The following is an 8364-nucleotide window of genomic DNA, read 5'->3' as shown; positions in this document are numbered from 1 at the left end:
AATCTCTGACAATAAAAACAATCCCAAATTCCTCTTCTCCACAATTGATATTTTAACAAACAGTAATTTTAACAGATCACCTAAGACAACAACCAATGCCCTTTGTGAGGACTTTGCAGACCACTTCAGAAGTAAAATCAATGACATCAGATCCAGTCTCTTATCGCAACAGATTTTAACTGTCGACACACCTGGATCATTGCTTTTACCTGAGGAAACACTGGAGAGTTTTGCCCTGGTTGATGCGAGGACACTTGGTCGAGTTTTCTCCCAAGTAAAGCCCACAACCTGCCTTTTAGACCCAATTCCCACACCATTTTTTAAAACATTTTATGGATTCTTTGAGGAACAGCTACTGTACATGGTGAATTGCTCTCTTCAGACAGGTGTCTTCCCGGCCTCCTTGAAAACGGCGGTGGTGAGGCCCCTTCTGAAGAAGAGCAATTTAGACCCCAACATTCTTAATAATTATCGACCTGTATCCAACTTACCATTTTTAAGCAAAATTTTAGAAAAACTGGTTTTTAACCAAGTAAATGATTTTTTAAATACAAATAACACTTTAGAGAAGTATCAGTCTGGTTTTAGGATGAACCACAGTACCGAGACAGCCCTTTTAAAGATTTTAAACGACATCAGGTGCAATTTAGATAACCATAAACTCACAGTCTTGGTACTACTGGATCTAACCGCCGCCTTCGATACAGTAGACCATCACATTTTATTAAATAGACTGAGGCACCTGGTCGGCCTCTCTGGTACTGTTTTTAACTGGTTCGTCTCTTACCTTACTGATCGACACTTCTTTGTAAGTATGGATACATGTTCCTCAGGAACCCATGAGATAAAGTGTGGGGTCCCCCAGGGGTCAATTTTAGGTCCAACTCTTTTTAATCTCTACATGCTTCCTCTGGGGGACGTCATCAGGAGGCACGGCATCAGCTTTCATAGTTATGCTGATGATACGCAACTGTACATCGCCGTGTCTCCTGATGACACAGGGCCAATTGATGCCCTTTTTAACTGCATTTTAGATATAAAGTCATGGATGGCAGCGAATTTCCTGCAGCTCAACCAGGACAAAACAGAGGTTTTAGTCATTGGTCCTGAAGGCCAGAGAGAGAAACTTTTACCAAAACTACAGGATTTTAAACCAACACAATCTGTAAAAAATCTGGGTGTGATTTTTGACTCTGAGCTCTGTTTTATTCCACATATTAAAAACATAACAAAGGCAGGTTTCTACCACCTTAAGAATATAGCCAGAGTCCGCCCGTTTCTCTCTCAGGCCAGCACGGAGGTGCTGATGCATGCTTTTATCTCCTGTAGGTTAGATTATTGTAATGCCCTGCTCTCTGGTCTTCCCAAAAAGAGTATCTCAAATCTACAATTATTACAGAATTCAGCTGCACGAGTGCTGACGAGGACCAGAGGGCGGGAGCACATTACACCAGTTTTAAAATTGCTGCATTGGCTCCCTGTGCGCTTCAGGATCGATTTTAAGGTTCTTTTATTAGTTTTTAAATGTCTTAACGGTCTTGGGCCTTCTTATTTATCTGACCTGCTTTTACCATATCAACCCTCGCGGACCCTGAGGTCCTCCGGCACCGGCCTTTTAACCATACCACAAGTTAGGACTAAAACACACGGGGAGGCGGCATTTAATTATTATGGCCCCCGATTGTGGAACAGCCTGCCGGAGAACCTCAGAGCTGCAGAGACTGTTGATGTTTTTAAAAAGAGGCTCAAGACTCATCTTTTTAATCAGGCTTTTAACTGATCTCTTTATTTATCTATTTTAAATTCCTCTTATAACCGATTTATCCATCTATTATCTATTTTTTATTTATTTTTTATATTCTTACCCTTCCTCTTTTTACGTTCTTATCTCATTTAACCTTTATCTTTTGTTATTTTAGTTAGCCTATAGGTTTTAGTTTTGATGCATTTTATGTCTCTGTTTTAGATCATTCTTACCTAGCTACTAACTCAATTTTATGAGCTAAATAGCTTTTTGTTGGGTGGGAGGGTTGGGTTTTCTCTTTTCTTTTTGTTTTCTGTTTGGATCTTTGTTGTTTTTAACCTCTGTGAGGCACTTTGTGTTACTGTTGTATGAAAGTGCCATATAAATAAAGTTGATTTGATTTGATTTGATTTTATTATGAATTGTTTAAAACTGATTTCACTTTTGAACCTTATCTGATTATGTTAAGACCTGCTGAAAGGATTTGTTTGTCTAAGTTTCGGTGTGGAAATCATAAGTTACCTATCTCTGAGCGCAGGTATGATCGTGAAAATGTCCCTCAGCAATGTACTCTTTGTTTGACTGGCAATAGAGGAGACGAATATCATTATGTACTTGTGTGTTCTCTTTTTGATAAAGAGAGAAGAGAGTTTATCGGACAGTTCTATAGAGTAAATCCAAATATTTATAAGTTTCAAAAGTTAATGTCATCTCGAAATGTAAAGGTTCTGTCAAATTTGTTGAAACTTCTAAAGAAAATCCTGAGTAGTCTCTCTTGATTTGATTTGTTTTTCTTCTCTTCAAAAGACTATGTATGTACGCTAGGGCTGGGCGAATTTGTAGTTTAGGCCGATTTGTTTTAATGAAAATAGAGTTTCTATTTAAAATCCGCCACCACCGCTCCACGCTGGGCTCCCGTAGTTCAGAGTGGGCTCACCCCTCCCCCTGCGCACTTGATACACAAACAACATGGCAGCGAGCACTGAAGAACTCGTTCTCAAGAAAGGGAACGAGTTCTTCAGCGCTTTTGTGTGCTCACCTGTGTCTGTGTGTGTGTGTGTGTGTGTGTGTGTGTGTGTGTGTGTGTGTGCGCACGCATCAGGGCCGAACTCCGCCGTGCACGACACAGAGAGCAGAGGAGGATTTTAGACGCGCACCGTGTAGGGACAGAAATGACATGCCGTTGTGTAAATAAGATAAATAAATGTTACCAACGCCAAGCTGGAAGACCCCCGAACTGTAGTAAAGGGACCTCCCAAGACCATTAGCTACTTTAGCTTGTATTCTGTCCTCACAATTGCGTTCTGAGCAAAGCTAGACAGATAGCGAACAAAAACTCCAATAAGCCGTGTTCTTGAGAAAGATGTGGCTTTACTGGTGGTCGTTTTTGTAAAACTGAAAAATATAATACAAAGCATCAATGTGCAGTACACAAAATACATATATGCAGTCACGAAATAATAACGACAATGTAAATAGTTCCATGTATGAAATGCTCATCAACTGAATGTAATGAAATGAAATAAACTACTTCTTAAATGACTATTTTTAACTCCTTCTTTTCACAGGTAACATGGCAGGTAAGTATTTTAATCTAACATAAATATCCAGCAAGAGTAAGTAACTCAGGTAAGTAGCATAAATTGTACAGCTTTTTAGCTTAGCATAGACCTGCATAGGAATAAGCTGAAAAGTGCAGCAAATGACCAGCATGTGTAGCCTACATTCATCTGACAACTAAATAACATTCTTCCTTTTAGAACAATCCTCATGAAAACACTCTAGCAGTATTTCAGATCTTTACTTACAGACATATAAACCCCAAGGCTTAGTCGAAAGGAGAAAACTGTTTCTGCATCAACACAGTAGCTTGCTCTTTGTTCAACTGAAAACAACATGGAGGATAAAACAAAACTTAAGAAAAAGCACTACCTAAAGTGTCCACTAGGGGTCAGTAAAGGACGAGTAACTAAACAGGGGCCAGAACAGCTTGTGTTAGCTCGTTGTGGCAACAACACATAAACAACAGGACTTCATCTGCGTTAAAGAGCGGCACTTTATTTTCAGCACTGCAGGGATGATGCACAGCGTCTCTCATCAGTGTCTGACTTTTACATAGAGGGAAATAACTCAAAAACAACAGGCAGAACTGCGCAGGCTTCTTCACTGTGGCTGCTCGATGTAAACAACATAGCACATGCCTCACTTTCTTCCTGGGGCACATCCGTCTGACGTCACACACCACACCCGGCGCACTAACGTCTCATACCTCCTACATCAACTACACACATACACAGCTCCACACACACACACACACAAGCCACACACATCAGGCTCAGCCTGTAACATAAGGCTATTTAGTTTGTTTAACAAAAGGACAAGGTATAGACCTGTTCTATAGTAAAGGTAACCTTAAATGACTTCTGTTGTGATCCAATATGATGGCAGGGGAAACCGTATGATAAGAAAGGGGTCCGGTGGAAAGCGATCACAGATGCAGTCGCCATGTATATTGCAAGAGATGTGGTGCCCATATATAGGCTACCGTGGAAAAGCTGGGGTTTATTCACATGCTGGAAGTTTTGGACCCCAGGTATGTGCTACCAGGCCGCAAATATATTTTTTTTTAACGAGGAGGGGAAAAAATTGATTTAAATCGTGAATCGGATTTGTTGTGAAAAAATTGAGATTTTTTTTTTAGGCCATATCACCCAGCCCTAATGTACACTAATTCTGTTTTATTTATTTTGTTGTACATTGGTTGCCACCTGCCTTGATTTGTTATGGCTATTTTCGTTTGTCCCTTATACCCTGGGGAGGTGTCAAAAGGAAATAAATGAAATGAAATGAAATCAGGAACCACAGTTCTTCTAAACCAGGCTCATTCACAATGGACAACCACCAGCTAACAAGCAGCACAACAAAACAACTCTACCCTCTATTCATGGACTGATAATGTAACAACTGGGCGAAGCATTAGTTTAATTGTACAAGCTGAGCAAGACTGTTTCACCTTCATCAACCGTGAGTTGCTGAGTAATTGCTGTGATGTCTTTGTAGTCCTGGTATTTCGATAAGTTTATGTCTGTTAGCTAATACTGAACACAGACACAGACGTGCATGTAACTAAACATCCTTTTGAAAAACTGCCTCCTTCATACAACATCGATCACACACAAATACTCTAATTTGACTTTTAAATCCAAACCAGTCTCACTGCGAAATCGTTGAATACTGGCACTTGGTTAGTGACTACTGGCAACAGACTATGACAAAAACCTGTCTTTTCACATTGGTATGAGATGCTGCCAGTTGCCATCATTGTTGGACAGCACCCTGCGGCATCAAGGGGAAACATGGCTGGACAACAACAGTTAAGGTGGCGGAGGTCAGAGTAGGGTGGGCTGGAGGGGTGGTGGATGGGTCCAACAACCACTGACTTTCACCCGGGAGGCCAATGTTCACTTCCCATAAGATTGTAAAGCCAAACCCTGTTCTTTTTTCCCAAACCCAACCACGTCCATGTGTTGGCAAAACCTAATCAAGTGTGTGTGTTGTTTATAAAAAATAACACCAATTTGTAGTGTTGTACCGACGTAGTGAAATTTATTTTGAAAGAGTTTCTATGCAAACTGTACATTTTCTGTGAAAACTGAAGTGTATTTTGAAAACGTACAGAGGATGTAACAGGCTGAACTTGACACGGTGTCCCAGAATGCCAACAACCAACACACCCAGGGTACCTTGGATGTCATATGTGGACGTGGAAAGTCCATGACCAAACGTGGACATGTGACGAGGTCAGAGTGAGAATGTGTTGTTACATCCAGCTACACATGCAGAGAGGGAATTTACATCTTCCACTCTCAAATGCTATTTGGTTTTTACCAACCACATGTGGTGAGGCATATTTTCCCCTGCTTTGACTTATAATAATAATAAAAAAATAATAATACATTTTATTTGAAAAGCTCCTTTCAAAACACTCAAGGTCACTGTGCAGTAGTAAACAAAGTAATGAATAACAACAAGGAGAGACAACAACACAGAAGAAACAATACAGAAAAAAAGAAAAGAAAAAGAAACAAAACAAACTTGGCCATCGTCTTTATAGTTGTCCCTGGTCAGCCATTTTGTGCTGGAGGCACACTGACACCACTATTCTAATGACCTCTGTGTCATCTCCCATCAGCAGCTTCTCTTTGTGGTCGGAACAACGTAACTTCTTTATCTCATCGTCAGTGGAAACTTTGCAGCGTTCAGCTCTCTATCAAGTAATCTGTGTCCTTAGGATGTGACTAAAAGCCTCGCAGTATGTGTCTAACCTTTTGACCTGAACATGTTCAAAGTGTTATGTTGAGTTACCTGCACAGGGAGAGTTTTATTTTATTTTACTGAAGTCATAAATGTCAAACTGTCAAGTCAAGTCAAGTCAAACTTTATTTATAAAGCACATTTAAAAACAACCTCAGTTGACCAAAGTGCTGTACAGTTATTGAAATATAAAATAATCATACACAAATATCATAATAAATAAAACAAAGGAAATAGTAAGGGCTCAATTTAAAAAACTAAAAATTAGATTAAAAAAGGGAAATAAAAAGTAAAAAGAGTAAAAAGAGTAAAAGCCAAGGATTCTTGCCTAGCAGGGACTGAACGCCAAGGAGAAAAGATGGGTTTTCAGTAATGTTTTAAAGTGCTCAACAGACTGTGCAGCTCTAACCTGGAATGGTAGGCTGTTCCACAGCTTTGGGGCCGCCACTGAGAAGGCTCTGTCCCCACGAGTAGAGAGTCTGGACCGAGGTACTGCCAGGAGCAGCTGGTTTGACGACCTAAGTGCTCTAGAAGTACTGTGAGGCTGTACAAGCTCTGATAAATAAGACGGTGCCAGACCATTTAAACACTTAAAAACAATTAATAAAACCTTGAACTGGATCCTAAAATTAACAGGCAGCCAGTGCAAAGATGCAAGGACAGGACTAATGTCATTAATAACGACAGCCTATCAAAAGTCAAAGCCTCTTGAGGGAACAAGGTGGAGGCTAAAACAGAAATGTCAAAAGTTGAAAAGTCAGCGGCACACATCCACACATTTCTAAAACACACACTACTTACATACAATCACAACAAGCATCACATGTGACAACAAGCATTACAGAAATAACCTGCAGTCTAGCACACAAGCATCAGGCACAACAACACAGAGCAAGAGTAGCATCCAAAGGCAGTAAGACAAAGACAAACAGCAGCAGCAGGACAACAAGAAAATGCATGGGACAACAGCACGTGGCAGACAAAGGTTAGGATACAGTTTTCTTGTGTAGTCTCTATTTGCTTCCATCAGGCCAAATCATACAAAATCATAAAGTAGCCTACTGTATTCTGTATTCTGTATCACACAGAGTTTTGCCGCCTTCCGCTTCCTGCTTGAGTTGGCATCCTCCGTCACCTCGGCTCTTAATTTATATCTTTAAACCAGTTTTATGCCACGTCTAATGAACTACTTTTAATGATTTTATTTGTTTAAAGTCTGTTTGTTTGGCCGGATGGCCGATCTCGTGTTTTTGATCGGCGGATTTTGAGCTTTTTGGACACGGGTGACTGGTGACACAGCCGCACCCCAAACTTCAGAGTTTCGCTAACTTTTAGCAACAATCTAGTTTTTCTCTGCTCTACAACTGGATTAACTACAATGATACTGCCTGCCTGAGAGTGAAAGTCCCTGTGAACACTTCAGCCACCCCAGAAGCCTTTTTACACCTTCTGTGCCATTTTCTGGACACCGGAGTGACTGCAGCTACCTGGCGAAACTCACTGGTTTCTCCCGGACACTCATTCACCTCTACGCGCCGGTAAGTCCCACTTTCTACCGGACCCCAACCCACCCTCATCTGAGAACACACTTTTGGAGTCCCCCACGCGTAAGTTTGTAAGTTTTTACTGTGGCTCATACCAACTGCTAAAAAAAAAAAAAAACTTGTGAAGGTAGCTTTCTCAGAATATAATCACGTCATTACGCATTACACCGTTGCTGCCGGAGTTTATTTTCTGCTTCCTTGGCTACCCCATCTGCCCCCCATGGCTCCACTCACCTCTCCACACCACTGTGACAGCTGTATCCACAAAACCCAGAAGATCGCAGAGCTGGAGCAGCGCATTTCAAACCTCTACTGGATTAGGGATGAAGAGGCGCGGCTTGACTCCGTTGTCGCTCCAGGTCCTGGTCCCCCTGGCAATTCTGCGGATCTGGACTCAACCATCCCAGAATTTGGTCCCGGCTCCATGGATACAGCAGATCCCAACCCCACTGGCTTGGCCCCAGCTGAGCGGTCAGCCTCGGCTCCTCAGCTCCGAGCTGATGATCCAGCCGTCACAGCGACATCCAGGCCGGCCTCCTCAGCTGCAGCCCCACATCCTCCGGCGGAGGACCCGTGGCGGCTGCTAGGGGCCAAGCCTAAATGGGCGAGCAGCAGTGTAACTTTAGCTACTTTCACCTTCAGTCCAAATCCGAGGTTCAGAACTAACAACTCCACTCCCAACCAAGAGCCATGGTCCACAGTACATGGAAAAAAGCGAGCGAGGTCCAGCCCGATACATGCTCCACCTTGTGAGCTCCAACT

This window comes from Epinephelus moara, chromosome 2 (genome assembly GCF_006386435.1).
Source record: "Epinephelus moara isolate mb chromosome 2, YSFRI_EMoa_1.0, whole genome shotgun sequence".
In the NCBI taxonomy this organism is placed as follows: domain Eukaryota; kingdom Metazoa; phylum Chordata; class Actinopteri; order Perciformes; family Serranidae; genus Epinephelus; species Epinephelus moara.
The sequence above is the reverse complement of the archived record's forward strand: the minus strand, read 5'-3'. Positions refer to the sequence as shown.